Below are 19,691 nucleotides of genomic sequence, written 5' to 3'. Positions count from 1 at the left end.
TATTTCAATCCTTATTTGTTCAACTTCTCCAACATCTCCTGTGATAGATCTGTCCCCAAACTGTTACCTTCCCTGACCACCTGAGTTTTGCCAATCTCCTACCGTAGCCAGTGTGTTGTATAAATAATTTTTCAGATACCTCTCCTTCCTTGCTCCCTGGGAGAGAACCTCTACATCTTTGGTATCCTGAGTGATAGGAGTGTTTGTTACTCACACTGGGCCCCGTGGACCAAACTTGAGTTTGTGCTGGTGAGATGAGTCAGGATAGGGCCAGCCATACCAGGAACCCCAACAGGGGTGGGGCTTTGAACCACTTGATATCAGCCCAATCTCTACGGGAAGGAAGAGAGTTGGAGACTGTGTTCGAGGTATGGCCAATGATGGAGTTAATCACACTTGCATAATGAAACCCCAATAAAAACTCTGGTTACCAAGCTCAGGTGAGCTTCATGACGGGTGATATGCATCTATGTGCCAAGACATCCATGGGATGCTTCCCGCGGACACTGAAGCTTGGTATTTGAGACAGCCCCAGTATTCTCTGGTGCTACCATCTCCCAAGATGGTTTCCTCCAATATTCAGGATTCCTGCCATTAACTCTTTCTTCTCCATGCCTCTCTTATTTGACAGCTTTAGCTCCTCCTATCTTACTGTGTTTCTCAGAAAGTTCTCCCAAAGCCTCATTTCTTTCCAGTTGTTCTATTTCATCCCATTCTATAGATTTTCCTTCTTCCAAAGAAGGGTGCTCCCTTGCACCTGTGGGTCTGCTTGCCATGGATCATCGCCTAAAATGCATAATCTCACTGAGGCACGTTGCCTTTCTTGTGAATTTCAGATTATCTAGGTCCCCATAGCTCTATCTTCCTTCTTTCCCTTTTCCTGCCTCAATATCTTTGCCTTGTTTCTTGCTTTCAGACACAAGCTCAGTGTTCACTTTATCTTCTTTTTTTTTTTTAAGATTTTATTTATTCAACAGAGAGAGATCACAAGTAGGCAGAGAGGGAGGTAGAGAGAGAGGAGGAAGCAGGCTCCCCACCAAGCAGAGAGCCCGATGCGGGGCTCGATCCCAGGACCCTGGGATCATGACCTGAGCCGAAAGCAGAGGCTTTAACCCACTGAGCCACCCAGGCGCCCCTTCTTTTTTTTTTTTCTACATAAAAGGTAACTTACACTTAGGGCGCTTGGGTGGCTCAGTGGGTTAAATGTCTGCTTTCGGCTTAGGTCATGATCTCAGGGTCCTGGGATCGAGATCGCCCGCATCCGCATCTGGTTCTCTGCACAGAGGGGAGCCTGCTTCCCCTGTCTCTTTCTGCCTGCCTCTCTGCCTACTTGTGATCTCTCTCTGTCCAATAAATAAATAAAATCTTAAAAAAAAACCCCACATCCTCATTAACAAAAAACTTACACTTATTTTTCAAAGGTAAGAAGTAATGCTGAATAATCACAACCCCATTAAGAAAGAGTATCATTGGACAGTGAACATTAAGACCAATTGAGATGACCACAAACACCACGAAGTTGAAGACTTTTATCTTTATTATGTTTCCTCCAGAGACACATTGCAGTGTCCTCTTTAATAACCTAAAATAACATAAAACAACTTACAAACGTGTCATCCAGGCAAGTAAAAGAATTACAACTGATTCCCACAATTTAATAATGAAGACTACATGTCAAATAAACATTTACAGTAATAACAACTTGAGGGAATCACCTACCTAGTTATAAGTGTAATTGATATATAGCTATAGTAAAAACACAAAAACCTATCCCGAATATGTCAACAATATTTTATCTACAGGTGTAATCTCATCACAAAACTTTGTAGGAACATGTTTTGAAAACTATGACTATTTCAGAACTTTTAAAAATAAATACATAAATATAAAATATAAAAATAAATAAAATAGTTCTAAGGACAACATTTTCAAAATATACCAATGAAATTCACGGCCTAATATTAGGCTATTATAATCCTTTGTCTCTCGTTATATTTTTTTTGAAGTAATCTCCTCCTTGTTTGTGTCCCAATGCATAAAAAACAGGATCTCCAACTCCTACCTCAAGGGAGATTTGAATTAAAAAAATCTGAAATATTTGGTACCGACCCAGGAAAGGGTGGATCCTGAAAAAAAGCCTGGTTTCTTATTGTCCTTCTCTGGAGTCCTATAGGTACTCGCAGCTCCTCGGAGTACAATATGAAAATTCCCTTTAGCTAATTTTATAAGGTCTTGGGTTCTTCTAGATTATCTGTACAAAAGACTCCTCTCATCCTTCCTCATGCCTGTTGTTAGTGTCTAGATTGATTTCCTGCTGTAAACCTGCGTCTCCCCGGTCTCAGGGATCTGAAATTGAGAGAAAGAGAGGAAGTCAGATCGCAAGGAGTCAACACTCCAGACATCTTGGTCAGTCTAACCAGAATTTAGACTAATTCATAAATCCAACTTTATCTCTAATCCTTCATTCTAAACCCCAATTCATTTTCAGTTATGACTCTTGGACTTTGTTGATCCTGACCCCGCCCCAATTTTTTCATGAGCCTAAGGTCACACCCGGTTATCTGCTTGAGAGCCAGGACTCTAGGTGATTCTGCTCAGGGAGTAAAGCAAACTTGAGGGTCGCCTGGGTGGCTCAGGCGGTTGAGCGTCTGCCTTCCGTTCAGGTACCCAGGAATGAGTTCCACATCAGGCTCCTTGCTCAAATGAGGAGCCTGCTTCTCCCTCTGCCTGCTACTCCCCTGCCTGTGTTCTCTCTCTGTCTCTGACAAATAAAATCTTTAAAAATAAAACAAAAACAAAACAACAACAAAACAAACTAACAAACTTGAGAGAATGTTGTTTAGACCTGATACTCACCTTGGTCCTTTTGTGCTACATAAAGTCTGAACAAAGAACCATACTGCAAACATCAACATCATGAACCATGAGACCACATATCCTCCATTCTAACCCTAGATCCTAATGTTTAACCATAACACCTAGTCCTAAATTTGGTCAGTGCTACTTGGTCTGAACATTTGTCTCTTCACCTCCCTCAAATTTGTACCTTGAGATCCTAACCCACAAGGTGATGGTGCTATAAGATGAGCTCTTTGGGATGATTTGGCCATGGGGGAGCCATCAAAAATGGCAGTAGTGCTCTGATAAAAGAGACCCCAGTGACATAACTCAGAACCCACTTAGTCTGCAACCTTGTAAAGGGTCCGGCACCCTGCTCTCAGACTTCCAGCCTCCAAACCATGAGAAATAAATGTCTGTTGCTCAAAGCCATGTAGTACTTCATTGTGGGAGCCGGAACGGACTGAGAACTAGTTCACATGATTTAAACCAAATCTTTACTTAATCCTCTGCCGAAATCCATAACTCTACATGCTGATCACAATAAGCTATGCTAAAACTAGTATATCTTTTTTTTAAGATTTTATTTATTAATTTGACAGGCATATCACAAGTAGGCAGAGAGGCAGGCAGAGAGAGAGGTGGAAGCAGGCTCCCGGCTGAGCAGAGAGCCCGATGTGGTGCTCGATCCCAGGACCCTGGGATCATGACCTAAGCTGAAGGCACAGGCTTTAACACACTGAGCCACCCAGGCACCCTGAAACTAGTATTTCTGAAGGTTCACTCATTCTGACAAACTCCTTGACTGTGAACCTGAGGGGAAAGATGTAATGGAACGAGATGAGAGACTCATCCAGAAGTGGGCAGGGGACACAAAGGACTCACAGATGCCATCTGACATAAGCAATGTGTTCGCAAGCAAATCTGGATGAACACACAGCTAGTCCATATTGATCTTTTATTATTGGATACATAGACTGTTCCATCCAAGGCCTATTGTTAGACATTTACTTTGTTGTAAATAAGTCCCCAGAATTCATATCTCTGAGGCATGAAAGAAAAAGGAAAAACACAATGTAGGGGAAAAAATTGGAAACTTGCTCCCTTTTCACAGAAAGTCAACATTTCCTCAGAGCTATCATCTGGGCCCAGTTGGTTTCCATGGAATTATTTCAGCCAAGTCCATGCCTCTGTGACAAACTGGTTTTCCTGAGGTCCTTAAGGTTTTCCACACGTCTCCCTGAGTCATGGCTCTGTGGGGTTGTCAGCTCGTGGCTGGGACCTGAGTGCGTGTACGGCTTTTACCTCATAGTGCATGGAAGGCTGACGTGTGGGGCTAGGGAGACGAGCGTGGGCTCAGCTCCTGGATTCCTCAGATCTCCTCATTACACAAGATATCATTGTGCCTGGACCCATGAGGACAGAGACCTACCTTCCCTTAGGCCGATGACCTCAGGCCTCCATGGCCCTAGGAGACCTAGGGCATCAGAGTGAGGCGGTCTCGCCCCCACACCCACAGGTCTGGATCAAAAGCCTGGATCTAGAAGACAAGCGGCCCCATGAGAACACAACTTCCAGATGGGCCCTGCCCCCGCGACCCCCGACCTGCTCCCTCCTGTCGTCCAGACCCTTAATTCTTTCTGGTCCCAAATCCCCATGACCCTTGCTGCACCTCCTCTCTCTCCCACTGGGCCCCACACCCCAAATCCCTCCAGCCAACCTACCTCTTCACACTCTTCTCGGGACACCCTGGTCCTCCAGTTCATGGATCGTATAAATTGGAATCTCAGTTTGTGGAACAAGGGTCGCTCGGACCGGTTCTTCCCATAGAGGAATGAAAAGATGGCCTGTTTGGGGGCCTGGTTATCCTCTTCCATATCACTGGCCAGGTAGCTGGAGAGAGACATCAGGTGGCTGGTCAGGAGCAGGACGGGAAGGATGCCCCTCCCGCATCTGAGCTCAGCTTCCCAGCAAGGACACAGGTTGCTTATTACCCAGTGTCACAGAGTGCCACTCAGTCATCAAGAAGGCATGGCTGGGCAGAGACTTCTCCCAGCTTGAGGATGGAGAGGGAACACAATGGGAAGCCTGAGGGCATGTCCTGTGGGGTGACACCCACACCCACCCCTTCCCTTTAGCTAGTTTGTGCACAAACCTGTCTTCCCATAGAGCAAGGCCATATACATCTCCCATGGGCAGGAGCTGACCCTATTCTATTCTGTAACCATGACTTTCCTACCAAATGACTAATACAGGACTGGGTTCATTGGGTGCATTAATTCAACACGCACTTCTTGAACCTCTCTTCCCATTGCCTCATGTCCTTGGTCCATAAGGTGTACTCTATATGTATTTGTTGAATGAATAAATGATGCTTTTTCTCATGTTCAAGTGCAATACTGATCACCTCCTAGTCCCAACATAACTTAAACCTATGCAAAACAGAAGGAATTCTGCAGTGTATTTGAGAGTGTGGTAATGTCTTGACAAGTCCTGCAGGCATCGAGTCTAATGGGATTGGGGAAGGGGACAGAGGGGTGGGGCGGTGAGTGGATAGGCAATAACCATAGTCCAGAATCTCCATGACACTCGGATTTTACAGAAGTGCTGCTGCGGTGCGGAAGTCAGGGAGGTTGGCGGGGCGGGGAAGGGGGGAGCATCTGAAGATTTTGGAGTTGAAGTTGACCTTGAGGACAAGTCGTTTTCCTCAGGTATAGGTGCAAAATTAGCTAGACAGAAAACGCAATATAGGAACAGAGGGAAGTGTCCTTAGAAGGTTGAAACACCAAGGGGATGAGCAATTCAGACGAAGACGAAAGGGTTGGATCCAAGCTCGGAAGCCTGGCCTTGACCCAGAACACCACTGGCCCTGGAGAGTGGAGGCGGAGACCAGAGCTTTGAAGGACTTCATGCACATAGCGCCCACAGGCTTCGGGACAGTGTTGTAAGACACACCCGCGGAAGCATTCACAACAGATCTGTGCTATGTCTTGGGGGCGTGAATCAAGGCATTTGTGCTGGGAATGCTTAGGAGAAAAACAAGTACTCTTGGTATCACCATGGGAAGGGGACAGACGGAGGATCAGGACCGGCTGCTTCGCTAGTCTGTTTGCTCAGGGCAGGGCCGTGTCCGTTCCTTCCTTCTGTCCTCTTAGAAGGGTCTTCTGTTTGCTTCTCCTGGCTGACGTCAGGGATGTTTGTGTTTACAAGGAACAGTCTAAAAAAACACTATACTATAATCCTATGGTTTTTACACACGGGGTCAACAGTTTTTCTAAAAAAGTAGTTTAATAAACGGCTACAAATGGTTTGAAAAAAAAGGAGATGAAAGTTTAGGGTCCCAATTTCCCCCTCAATCCACCCAGGTAGCGAATTGTACTGCGGGATGAGACAAAAATACTCACAGGGCTATGAAGAAATGGATTCGCTGGTACTGCCAGGAGAAGAGGCCAGCACGGCTGAAGTAAGCTATGACCATAGACAGGAGATACTGGTGGCAAGAGGAGACACAGTGTCAGAGAGAGGTGACATCCTGGGCGAGGAAAACCATTGGGGGATGGGGACATGAGCCTGGAGCAGGTGCTCCCGCTTTGACGGACTGGGTGAATTTGCTTATTTGGTGTCAACAGGTTGGTTGCAAACCAAAGAAGTCAAGGGAAGAGTTGATGGTGCTCCCAGGATAGCAAGCTGTGCTGGTCTGAGGGCTTGTCTTCAGGACAGCCGGCCTCTGGAGGGTCTCTGAGAAGCTGGAGCCAAGGGGAGCCCCACTCAAGAGCTGAGAGAGAAGGGACTTAAGGTGGCAACAGCCTGAGGGGCACGCCTGGGACTCAGGTCCCAGAGGACCTGCAGGAAACCACGAGGTCCCCAACGGGAAGTGTTGGCAGGATGAGGTTGGAGACAGGGTTTTGGAGGCATCGCCCTGCCCCAGGACAGATGTTGGAGCAAGAACACATCTGAGTGGAGAACAATGATACCTTGTCGGATACGCTCAGATTTTTTCCCAGGCCAGAAATTTTTGAATGACAGGATCCTCTGTGAAAAGAGGGCATAGGTCAGGTTGACAAGCAAAATGGGGTTACTGTGGGAGCGTTCCAGGGCAAAGAGGAGAATGATGCCTCTCCTGGGGAACTTCCAGGATGTGGTCAGCGGTGAGGCTGATGGGCAAAAGGGAGCAAAGACCAGTCACCGCCCAGGGAAAGTTGGTGGCTTCCGGCGTGGGGAGGCTGAGGGAGCACACCTGTAAGATTGGATGGGAGGTCAACAGGGAAGCTGTCTCATCATGCATAGACATGCCACTTCGGAGACCACAGTCATTCCCTGTCATTTTCTCATCCCACAGTGACATAAGGGTCTAAAGATGGCATGTCATTTCCACACCCCCTGCCCAACTCCACACACACAGCCAAGGACATTTAGTGTCAAATGGCCAATAAGGGGAACCTGGGTGGCTCCATGGGTTAAAGCCTCTGCCTTCGGCTCGCGTCATGATCCCAGGGTTCTGGGATCGAGCCCCACATCAGGCTCTCTCCTCTGGGGAGCCTGCTTTCCCCCTCTTTTTCTGTCTGCCTCTGCCTGCTTGTGATCTCTCTCTCTACTCTGTCAAATAAATAAATAAAATATAAAAAAAAAAAACCAAAACAAAAAGCAAAAGACGAATAAGAACTAAGACATCTCAGGAGTGTAACTGTAACCAAGCTTCTCATCCCAAGTACAGACCTTTCTCCAAGTCTCACCTAATCCTCTGTCATTTTTATGTGTCCCCAGTGACGGATCATTATGGAGTCCTCCAAGGATGGAGAGCTCACCAACCTTCAGAGAATTCTTTTCCACTGGAAAATTCTTTTCCATTGGAAACGTCTTGAATTTAAAGAGAAAATGGAAGCGGGTTGGAGGAGATCTTCTTACCAAGCAACTTTTTGAAGACCTCGTGGTGTTCAGGGAGCACTGAAGACAACCGTTGTCTCTTCAACTTCATCTTGAGGCCACACAGTGACTCCACGACCCAGATGTCCTCAGCGCCAGAGCCTGTCTCCTCATCTGACTCATCCCTTCCTCTCTTCCTTGTGGGGGACTCAGGCATGGGGCGGGGGTCTACCCAGGGGGCTGAGTGAAGAAACCAGGCTACAGTATGAGGCTTTTCTCTTTGGAATTCAGCCACCCCTTCTCCCCCTCCAAGAGCCCCAACTTCCCCTTCATTCTCTCCAGCCTTACTGATAATTGACATCTCCCCAACCATTTTTCCATCTTTCTCCTTTGTTGATACACATCTGTCCCCATTCATCTTTGGCACTGTTTCACCACCCCTATCCTCAAAATTTCATTGTAGATAACTTCTCCCCTGGGAATAATGACATAATTTCCTCTCTTCCTTTACCTCCTCTTTGGACCTCATCTCCTAACCCTATTTCTCTGCTTCCTGGGTTTTCCTTCCATGGTTATAGTTTTGTCCCCAACTCCTATACTTTCCTTCTCCAATCCCCGGCTTTCTGGATCTCTCCTGTCACACACACCCTACGCAGACACTCCTTCCTGACTTTTATATCCATTCCTCTTTACTACCCAAGCCTCTCAAGTCCCTTCCTCTTCCTCCTTTCTCACCTGATGGTCCTGGGATTTCATCATCCACCACATTGAAGGGGTACCCTGAGGTGCTAGGCTGGGGACTCTGGTCCTCAGACTGGGAATGCGGTTGATTAGGTTGATCATCAGCCATGATTTCTCCCTAGCTCTTTCTGGCCTCCCTGAAACCCTAGACCCTTTCTGGGCAAATTCCGACAGAACACAAGCCCGTGATCCCTTCTCCAAGCTGGGGCAAAGCCAGGAGTGGCGAAAAGGTCTGTGAAGATACAGTTGTCCACCTCTGCTGCCAAGCACCATGGAATCTGGTCCTTCCAATCAGGAAGGTCGGAAGCCTCTGATGTCACAGGTCATTCCAGCCTGGCAACCAGTTTGAAGGGAAACACGTAACTGCCACACTGGTGTCCAGTTTGGGATCTCGAGGTAAGGACTGTTTCCAGCCACCGACCCAGCCTTGGACCATCCTCCAAAACTGTCCTTGAGGGGTCTGGATCGCTCTACTCCTCTCCAGCAGATGCCCGGCTCTCTCCCCTCTTGGCACATGTTGGGCTCTCTCCATCCTTCCTATTCCTAATTCAGAGCACAATCCGGTGGGAGAAGGAGGAAAGAGACAAGGGAATTTGGGATGGGCCGAAACGTAAGAACTTACAAGACAGACATAAGTATTTCAAGAAGGTTCCACGTACATGGACTTGTTGGCATTAAAAGTTAGTTTATGGAACGCCTCCGTGGCTCAGTTGGTTAAGCAGCTGCCTTTGGCTCAGGTCACGATCCAGCATCCTGGAATGAGTCCCACATCGGGCTCCTGGCTCGGCGGGGAGCCTGCTTCTCCCTCTGCCTCTGCCTGCCTCTCTTCCTGTGCTCACTCGCTCCCTCTCCCCCTCTCTCTCTATCTGACAAATAAATAAATAAATAATTCTTTTTAAAAAGTTAGTTTAAATCGCTTGATTTGGTAGACTTCTTCCGCTCCATGTTTTACTGACATTGTGTTGGGTGTGGGGGTTCTGTGGTGGGGGAGCACTCACGCTCTCCTCTGAGGCAACTCTGAGCCCAAGAGACATTTTGGGAACCCGAACCGGTAGATAACTGTACCTGTGTTCTCACACAATCAGACGGTGTCTACAACTTAAGAAGTGCCTGGACCATCCAAAACCTGTTCCTTGATCGCAATTAATCAGCTCTAGTCTGCATCTGAAATTTGTAAGCCCGTGTATCACTCTCGACCCAGAAACTTCAGGACCACTTGTGTATCTTTTGAACAAAATGCCACATGCCCAAAAAGGCTAGATGGAAAAATCTCCCCTTTAAAGCAGAATCTGTTTAACCAAGAAGGTGGGAAGCATGTGGGAGCGCAGACGCCGTCACAGAGGTCTTGGCCGGCTGTCCATTAACATCAGAGGAAGCCTCTTCCCAACCTCCTACCTCCTACCTCTGCTTCTCACCTGTGCATCTGAATCTTGCTCACTCTCTCCTCCTGTGTTAAAATAACAGGACTGAAAATTTACCATTTTAACCATTTTTGAGGGTATGATTTGGTAGCAGTATGCACCTTCGGGTCTCTGTGCGACCATCAGCACCATCCTTCTCCAGAACTTTTTCGTCTTCCCTGAAACTGAAACTCTGCACCCACTGAAGGAGAACTCCCCGTTCTCCCCTCCCCCAGCCCCTGGCAAGCACCATTCCCCTTTCTGTCTCTAGAGATTGGGCTATTTCAGATAGCTCCTATCAGTAGAATCATGCAGTATTTTATGCGTATGTTTCTGATTTATTTCATTCAACAAAATGTCTTCCAAGCTCCTTTGTGTTATAGTGTGTGACAGAATTCCTTCCTTTTTAAAGATGAATAATATCCATTCTGTGTGTGTGTATGTTTGCATTTTAACATGTTCCTTTCACAATCATATAAGAACAGTGATACATACATTTTTACGTTACCCATCCATCTGTTGATGGACGCCAGTATTGTGTCCACATTTTGGCTAAGCATTGCTTTCGATCCATTGTTTGAACTTGGATGAGAAACACATCTTTAATTCGGGATGTGCCTCAAGTTTTATTTTGCACTTCGATCAAACTTACGGATAGCTAAGGTGCCCAGTCCAAGCAGAAATAAAGTCAAACCAGTTCACCCAGAAAACAATATGGAGGTTTCTCCAAAGATTTTAAAAAACCAAACGAACAAACTCCAAAAAACAGAAGTACCATATAATCTGGCACTCTTATGGCCGGGGATACAACCAAAGGAAATGAAAACAGGATATTAAAGAACTATCTGCCCTCCTGTGTTCATTGCAGCTTTACTCACAATAGCCGAGATAGGAAAACTACCCTGGTGTCCGTCAACGGAGGCGGGCATAAAGAGGATGTGAGGTCCATACACAGGGAGCTGTAGATTGGTATTTGTATAGAGGTGAGAAAGTAGGAAATCCTGCCATTCGTGACAACATGGATGGACCTTGAGGGCATTATGTGGAATGAAATAAGACTGACGTAGAAAGACAAATACTGTTGGTAACATTTATATGGGAAATCTTAAAAAACAACAAAAAGTCAAACTCAGAGAAACAGAAGGTTAAAAAAAAAAGTGACAACATGGATGGACCTTGAGGGCATTATGTGGAATGAAATAAGACTGACGTAGAAAGACAAATACTGTTGGTAACATTTATATGGGAAATCTTAAAAAACAACAAAAAGTCAAACTCAGAGAAACAGAAGGTTAAAAAAAAAAGTGACAACATGGATGGACCTTGAGGGCATTATGTGGAATGAAATAAGACTGACGTAGAAAGACAAATACTGTTGGTAACATTTATATGGGAAATCTTAAAAAACAACAAAAAGTCAAACTCAGAGAAACAGAAGGTTAAAAAAAAAAGTGACAACATGGATGGACCTTGAGGGCATTATGTGGAATGAAATAAGACTGACGTAGAAAGACAAATACTGTTGGTAACATTTATATGGGAAATCTTAAAAAACAACAAAAAGTCAAACTCAGAGAAACAGAAGGTTAAAAAAAAAAAAGGAGGTTGCCAGGGGTGGGGAAGGTGGATAAACTAGGGAGAGGCTGGTAAAAAGAAGAAAACATTTCAGTGAGAAGATGAAGTCTACAGATCTCATATTAGACACAGTAACCGCACACAACACAGCACATAAATGAAATTTACCAGGAGAGTAGAACTGACATGTTCTCAACACTCAAAAAGGTCAGTAGGTGAGGTCATGGATGTCTTAATTAACTAGGTGGTTAGAATCCCTTCAGTGTGTACATCACTCGCAATGATGTACACTTTAAATCGTATGGTTTTATATGTCAGTTACACCTCAATAAAACTGAAATTTTTAAAAAGTAGTTGATCCAAGGTGCAGGGCCCGACGATTACCTTTGTTTGCAATTGTTAACCTTCACATTTGGATGAGGTCTCAGAGAGCCTGCAGGTGGCCTTGGGGTTCCCGCACAGAGTCCCTGGGTCCTGGACCTCTTGCGGGTCCCACACTGCCCCAGGAAGGACACGTGATAGGTGGCTGCAGAAGTTCAATCTCTAGGAAGCCTATTTGCATTCAGATTTCCATTCCTGATGTTTGCAGCCATCAGACCTGAGTCTACCCCCGCCATAACAAAACAGAAGTCTGGGATTTGTTATTTAGTTATTTATTCTTAAAGGTTTTATTTCTTTATTTGACAGACATCACCAGTAGGCAGAGACGCAGGCAGAGAGAGAGGGGTGGGGAGGCAGGCTCCCCACCGAGCAGAGAGCCCGATGCGATGCGGGGCTCGATCCCAGGATACTGAGACCATGACCCAAGCTGAAGGCAGAGGCTTTAACCCACTGCCACCTAGGCACCTCTGGGATTTGTTTTTTAGAACAAGGGATGTGATGCGCTAAAGACTGAAGCAAGACCCCAGGATTCACCTCGGCTGCACTGATTCAAGTCCTCTGTCCTGTTCACGATGTCCCTTCTCCATCTGCTCAGACTCCTGTTGGTAGACAATCTGGAGAACATAAGCCAGTAGTTAGAATATGCTTGTCGAAAAGATGGGGGCGGTGAGGGCGCCTGGGTGGCTCAGTGGGTTAAGCCACTGCCTTCGGCTCAGGTCATGATCTCAGGGTCCTGGGATGAAGGCCCGTGTCAGGCTCTCTGCTCAGCAGGGAGCATGCTTCCCTCTCTCTCTCTCTCTCTGTCTGCCTCTCTGTCTACTTGTGATCTCTCTCTGTCAAATAAATAAATGAAATAAAATAAAATAAAATAAAATGGGGGCGGTGAGAATGGGAAAGTAATGGTTTTGTTACAAAGCAGCACATGCCCTTGTGCAAATCCTCCTGCCTTCAGGGTCCCATCTCTTCAACCTATAAAATAAAATATATAGATAAGATGACCTGTAAGCGTTCTGCCCATGTTAACATAACCAAGGCAGTGAGGAAGCAAACTGGACAAGACCAGGGACGCAAAGGATAGGGGTAAAATTGTGTGCTCCTGTCCAAGCCCCCTTCCCCCTCTTCGTGTGTTGATGTCCTAACCCCTGGTACCTCAGAATGTGATGTTTTCTTCTTCTTTTTCTTTTCTTTCTTTGTTGGTGGTTGGTCTCTACGGAGGAAAATCAAGGTAAAATGAAGCCTTAGGGTGGACATCATGTTCTCAAGGTCATGAGCCCCAAGCTAGGCAGGGCACTCAGCAGGGATTCTGCTTCTTTTTCTCTCTCTCTCTCTGTCTCCCCCACTGTCCGCCCATTGCTCATGCACTCTCTCTCTAAAGTAAATATATAACTCTTAAAAAAAAAAAAAAAAAGGAAAATTTGGATACAGAGACTCCCAGGTAGAGAGAAGAGAGTGTGATGATACATAGAGAGGGGACATTCGTCTACAAGCCAAGGAGAGAGGATGGGACAGAGCCCCCGCACCCCCCCCCCCCCGCCAAAGAACTAGGCCTGCCCACACCTGGATCTCAGACTCCCAGCATCCAGAACTTGGAGACAATTCATCTCTGTTGTTAAGGCCCCTGGGTTGTCTTACTTTGTTGCAGCTTCCCTGTAAACCCATCCAACCAGTATTTTGCATAAGAGGGAATTCAGATTCAGTCACTTTCCTCACACTTCTGTGGCCCCTTCCATTAAAGCAAGCCATGTCCCGAGGCTTCAAAGAAGAACTAGTTCTTTCTTACAGATTGGAAACTTGAGCTTTCTTAGCCTCTGACATTTCCTGGTCACCGTGAATGTGCTAGTTTGGGGGCAAAAAAATGGATGAAAGACTTTAAGAGAAGAATGATTCACAAATCTTGAGGATGGCTGCCAGAGATCTTCATAAAATTGATGTGTTAAAGAGAAACAGGAGCCAACACAGGCAAATACTTAGAAAATTAAGGGCTGGAAAGGCTTCTTCAAGTATGGTGTCAAAACAGAAGAAAAGTAGGAAGAGAAAGTGAGGGTCATCTGGGGGGCTTGGATGGTTAAGCGTCTGCCTTTGGCTCACATCATAGTCCCAGAGTCCTGGGATCGAGTTCCACATCAGGGCTCCCTGTTTAGCAAGGAGGCTGCTTCTCCTTTTGCCTCTGCCTCTCTCTCTCTCTCTCTGATGAATAAATAAATAAAAATCTTTAAAAATATTATGTCCATATGGCAGAAAATAAAAGTAAAACATTAAGTTCAAAAGGTCAATGACAAAATGGGGTAAATATTAGTACTTAATACAAATACAAAAAGAGAAAGCTTTATATTTTAAATACTAATAAATGAAGAGATCTTAATGAAGCCACATTAAAAGGTATAGATCTGGGGCACCTGGGTAGCTCAGTCGGTTAAGTGTCTGCCTTTGGCTCAGGTTTTTTTTTGTTTTTTTTTTTTAATTTTTATTTATTTGTCAGAGAGAGAGTGAGTGAGAGCGAGCACAGGCAGACAGAGTGGAAGGAAGAGTCAGAGGGAGAAGCAGGCTCCCTGCGGAGCAAGGAGCCCGATGCGGGACTCGATCCCAGGACGCTGGGATCATGACCTGAGCCGAAGGCAGCTGCTTAACCAACTGAGCCACCCAGGCGTCCCTTGGCTCAGGTTTTGACCCTGGGGTTTTAGGATAGAGACCAGCATTAGGCTCCCTGCTTAGCGGGGAGTATGCTTCTCCCTCTCCCTCTGCTGCTCCCCCTGCTTGTGCCCTTTCTCTGTCAAATAAATAAATAATATGTATATATTTTTAAAAGGTACAGGTCCAGGGGCGCCTGGGTGGCACAGACCACACTTGCTAGCAGCAAGAGCTGGTCAGGACTTCCGGGCTACACAGCCACAGCCAGGGCGGACAGAGCAGCTTGCGGAGAAGCACGCCTTTTGTGCAGGATTAGTTTGATGCAACAGCTCAGTGGGAGAAATCAGGAATGGGTTATGTGCCCATCATTAGCATAAATCAGTACTATTACCTTTGGAAAGAGTGTTACCTGGAGAAAACTTCCTCTGTGGATTTTGTATGTATCTAAATCTCCTAGAAGCTAAACCATTTTCTTGCTAGCATGGTAACAGGGGATGGTTGTTCTTAAGGGCCTGGGAGCCATCTCTTTGAAATGTAAACCTCAAGGAAGGTAGTGTCTCTGTGTCACCAGGACAGTTAAGGGTGGGCCCTAGACACCTAGCTCTGAGCTTTAACGACCTGTTTGTCAGAAATGGGTAAGTAGTTTTCTTTTTCCTTTGGACAGAGACAACTGGCACGGATGGGCACCAAGATGACAAGGTACATTTAGGATGAACAATGAAAAACTTATACCAAATGCCGCTGGCAAGTCCTGTGACCCTGAAACAGGTGTATTGTTTTGCTGGAGAACTTCTAGGTAATGGATTGTATCTGCCGAGCTGATTGAAAAGGCGAGGGTCATTTTTCTCCTTGCTGTCTTGTTAGTAGTTTGCTCGCCCGCGTGAGGCCAAAGCCTGGGAACCACAGCGAGCGGTGACCTGAACTCGGACAGGAAGGGAGAGCTGCGCGGCAGCAATACGCGTGCGCGAACACGCACACAGGCCGAGCTGCACATGCGCAGGACGGCAGCGGCGGTGCACCTGTTGGAGCCCACTCGGGAGCCCGTCAAATACCCAACCTCTGTTTCCCGTGAGTTCACGCGCCCACAAGTTAGGGGACGTCTCGAAGAAGCCACACTTAAAAAGTAAAAAGGCAAGGGGAGGGGAGAGAAAGGTAGGGAAAGGAAAAGGAAGGGAGAGGGAAACAAAAGGGAAAGGAAGGAAAGGAGAAATAAAGGGAAAAACTGAAAAAAAGACAATCCCGCCTTATCTAGGATGAGAGTAGCGGTAGAGGGAACGTGGCTGCCTGCTGAGGGAGAAGCTGAGAGAATGGGAGTAGCTACTGAGACAGGCGCCCCGGAGTTGCCCGCGGGACTCTTCCTGAGTCCCTGCTCCTATTTCTTTCTAGTTTTCTCCGTGTTTCCCCTTCACAAAGCAGCTCCTCCTTGTCTGTCACTCAGTCTTATTTATTTGACACAGAGAGAGAGAGATCCCAAGTAGGCAGAGAGGCAGGTGGAGGGTGGGGGTAAGCAGGCTCCCTGCTGAGCAGAGAGCCCCATGCGGGGCTCGATCCCAGGACCCTGAGATCATGACCTGAGCCGAGGCAGCTGCTTCACTGACTGAGCCACATCACACCCCTGATCCCCACCACTCTCCTACTTTTCCATCTCCAGGCACTGGACTTCTTCCATCACTCCTGCTTCTCAGGACAAGCCCGCTGCTCCTCTGCTGTGTGGCTGAACTTTGCTGTTGCTGCCTCCTGACCTCCCCTCAGCGGCCACCTATAGCCCTGGATGCTTTCCGGTTCCAGAAGCTTGGCTGCTCTGACTCTTCTGTGCTCTGGGAGCCACACGTGCTTCTGCCATCAGCTCACACTTCCGAACCACCTCCCTGGATCCGTATTCCTTCTCAGCCTTCGGTGGCCTCTAGCCTCTCCCACTTGCTCAGCTGGTCCCTCTCTTTATCCTCCAAGTCTCTTAAGCTTCACCCCCTTCTCAGCAGCCTCGGCTCCCCCTTCTCTTCAACTGGATTCGTCCTGATCTCAGTTTCTCTAGGTGTTCAGGCTGAAACCACCATGTTCTGCTCCAGTGTTCCCAAGCACTCCCAGTTCTCACCTGGCATCAGTCACCGGACTGTTTGCTTTCTCGCCTGTTTGTTACTGCTTTATTATGTGCATCCACCGTCCTGTTTCTTCTGCCTTTTCATTCAGGTCTTTCCTCATTTGAGTTGTTTCCTAATCTGCCTTTACCTGCCACCTTGCAGAGACCTAAAGCTTCTTAAATATACATTTTAAGTCCTAGATGTCTCATATGTTATATCTGTTTCCAAGGTGCCATACTGTTTCTCCTCTTTGTTTCCGTGTCTGCAGAATCTAGCCTCTGCTGTTCCCAGTCCATCAACTGTGTCCCAATTCTGAATGCCATCCCTCTCCTTGAGCTGCTGTAATCAGATGCTGATGTCCGTGTGGCTCTTCGGACCTTGGTGGTTTCACTTTCTGAAATTGCTCCAGGCTGAGGAGTTCATCTCATTTATCAGAACTGCACCCCAACCCCAACCCCAACACACACACACACACAATTTTCCCTTTGGTTTCTCTTTACTCCATTGCTTGTTGTTCCTCTAGAGTGCTGTGTTCATCTCCTACATATCTCACATCTCCCAAGCTATTCCAAATCCCCATGAGGCCCCATTATTTCAATCCTTATTTGTTCAACTTCTCCAGATCTCCTGTGATAGATCTGTCCCCAAACTGTTACCTTCCCTGACTACCTGAGTTTTGCCAATCTCCTACCGTAGCCAGTGTGTTGTATAAATAATTTTTCAGATACCTCTACCTCCATGCTCCCTGGGAGAGAACCTCTACATCTTTGGAATCCTGAGTGATAGGAGTGTTTGTTACTCACACTGGGCCCCGTGGACCAAACTTTAGTTTGTGCTGGTGAGATGAGTCAGGATAGGGCCAGCCATACCAGGAACCCCAACAGGGGTGGGGCTTTGAACCACTTGATATCAGCCCAATCTCTACGGGAAGGAAGAGAGTTGGAGACTGTGTTCGAGGTATGGCCAATGATGGAGTTAATCACACTTGCATAATGAAACCCCTATAAAAACTCTGGTCACCAAGCTCAGGTGAGCTTCATGACGGGTGATATGCATCTATGTGCCAAGACATCCATGGGATGCTTCCCGCGGACACTGAAGCTTGGTATTTGAGACAGCCCCAGTATTCTCTGGGGCTACCATCTCCCAAGATGGTTTCCTCCAATATTCAGGATTCCTGCCATTAACTCTTTCTTCTCCATGCCTCTCTTATTTGACAGCTTTAGCTCCTCTTTAAAAAAAATCCACCCACATCCTCACTAAAAAAAAGCTTATACTTCTTTTTCAAAGGTAAGAAGTGTGGCTGAATAATCACAACCCCATTAAGAAAGAGTATCATTGGACAATGAACAGTAAGACCAATTGAGATGACCACAAACACCACGAAGATGAAGACTTTTATCTTTATTATGTTTCCTCAAGAGACACATTGCAGTGTCTTAGTAACCTAAAATAACATAAAACAACTTACAAACGTGTCATCCAGGCAAGTAAAAGAATTACAACTGATTCCCACAATTTAATAATGAAGACTACATGTCAAATAAACATTTACAGTAATAACAACTTGAGGGAATCACCTACTTAGTTATAAGTGTAATTGATATATAGCTATAGTAAAAGAATAAAAACCTATCCCGAATATGTCAACAATATTTTATTTACAGGTGTATTCTCATCACAAATCTTTGTACTTTCCTCAAGAGACACATTGCAGTGTCCTCTTTAATAACCTAAAATAACATAAAACAACTTACAAACGTGTCATCCAGGCAAGTAAAAGAATTACAACTGATTCCCACAATTTAATAATGAAGACTACATGTCAAATAAACATTTACAGTAATAACAACTTGAGGGAATCACCTACCTAGCTATGAGTGTAATTGATATATAGCTATAGTAAAAACACAAAAACCTATCCCAAATATGTCAACAATATTTTATCTACAGGTGTAATCTCATCACAAAACTTTGTAGGAACATGTTTTGAAAACTATGACTATTTCAGAACTTTTAAAAATAAATACATACATATAAAATATAAAAATAAATAAAGTAGGTCTAAGGACAACATTTTCAAAATATACCAAAGAACTTCATGGCATAATATTAGGCGATTATAATACTTTGTCTCCCCTTTAATATTTTTGAAGTAATCTCCTCCTTGTTTGTGTCCCAATGCATAAAAAAGAGGATCTCCAACTCCTACCTCAAGGGAGATTTGAATTAAATAATCTGAAATATTTGGTAGCACCCCAAGAGAGGGTGGATCTTGAAAAAAAGCCTGGTTTCTTATTGTCCTTCTCTGGACTCCTAGAAGTACTCCCAGCTCCTCGGAGTACAATATGAAAATTCCCTTAAGGTAATTTTATAAGGTTTTGGATTCTTCTAGATTATCTGCACAAGAGATTCCTCTCTTCCTTCCTCATGCCTGTTGTTAGTGTCTAGATTGATTTCCTGCTGTAAATCTGCGTCTCCCAGGGCTCAAGGATCTGAAATTGAGAGAAAGAGAGGAAGTCAGATCACAAGGAGTCAACGCTCCAGACATCTTGGTCAGTTCTAACCAGAATTTAGACTAATTCATAAATCCAACTTTATCTCTAATCCTTCATTCTAAACCCCAATTCATTTTCAGTTATGACTCTTGGACTTTGGTGATCCTGACCCCGCCCCAATTTTTTCATGAGCCTAATGTCACATGCGGTTATCTGCTTGATAGCCAGGACTCTAGGTGATTCTGCTCAGGGAGTAAAGCAAACTTGAGGGTCGCCTGGGTGGCTCAGGCGGTTGAGCGTCTGCCTTTGGCTCAGGTACCCGGGAATGAGTTCCACATCAGGATCCTTGCTCAAATGAGAAGCCTGCTTCTCCCTCTGCCTGCTACTTCCCTGCCTGTGTTCTCTCTCTGTCTCTGAAAAATAAAATCTTTAAAAATAAAACAAAAACAAAACCACAACAACAACAAAACAAACAAACAAACTTGAGAGAATGTTGCTTTAGACCTGAAACTCACCTTGGTCCTTTTGTGCTACATAAAGTCTGAACAAAGAACCATACTGCAAACATCAACATCATGAACCATGAGACCACATAATCCTCCATTCTAACCCTAGATCCTAATGTTTAATCATAACACCTAGTCCTAAATTTGGTCAGTGCTACATGGTCTGAATGTTTGTCTCTTCAC

The 19,691-nt window shown here is 45.6% G+C and overlaps 1 protein-coding gene and 1 pseudogene across 2 annotated transcripts in view; one reads left to right on the top strand and one right to left on the bottom strand.

Moving 5' to 3' along the window:
* RBAK (RB associated KRAB zinc finger) overlaps positions 1–19,691 on the top strand; it is an 813,856-nt gene that overhangs the window by 42,275 nt on the left and 751,890 nt on the right. The gene's annotated exons all lie outside the window — the stretch shown is intronic.
* On the bottom strand, positions 4,250–8,551 carry LOC309854224 (speedy protein E4-like; annotated as a pseudogene). The gene is made up of 6 exons: positions 8,437–8,551; positions 7,744–7,941; positions 6,813–6,870; positions 6,243–6,328; positions 4,563–4,731; positions 4,250–4,378 (listed from the first exon to the last, which is right to left on the bottom strand). The product of its transcript is annotated as a speedy protein E4-like (transcript).

The sequence above is a fragment of the Mustela nivalis genome, assembly GCF_964662115.1.
Source record: "Mustela nivalis genome assembly, chromosome: 19".
Taxonomy (NCBI): domain Eukaryota; kingdom Metazoa; phylum Chordata; class Mammalia; order Carnivora; family Mustelidae; genus Mustela; species Mustela nivalis.
The sequence above is the reverse complement of the archived record's forward strand: the minus strand, read 5'-3'. Positions and strand labels throughout refer to the sequence as shown.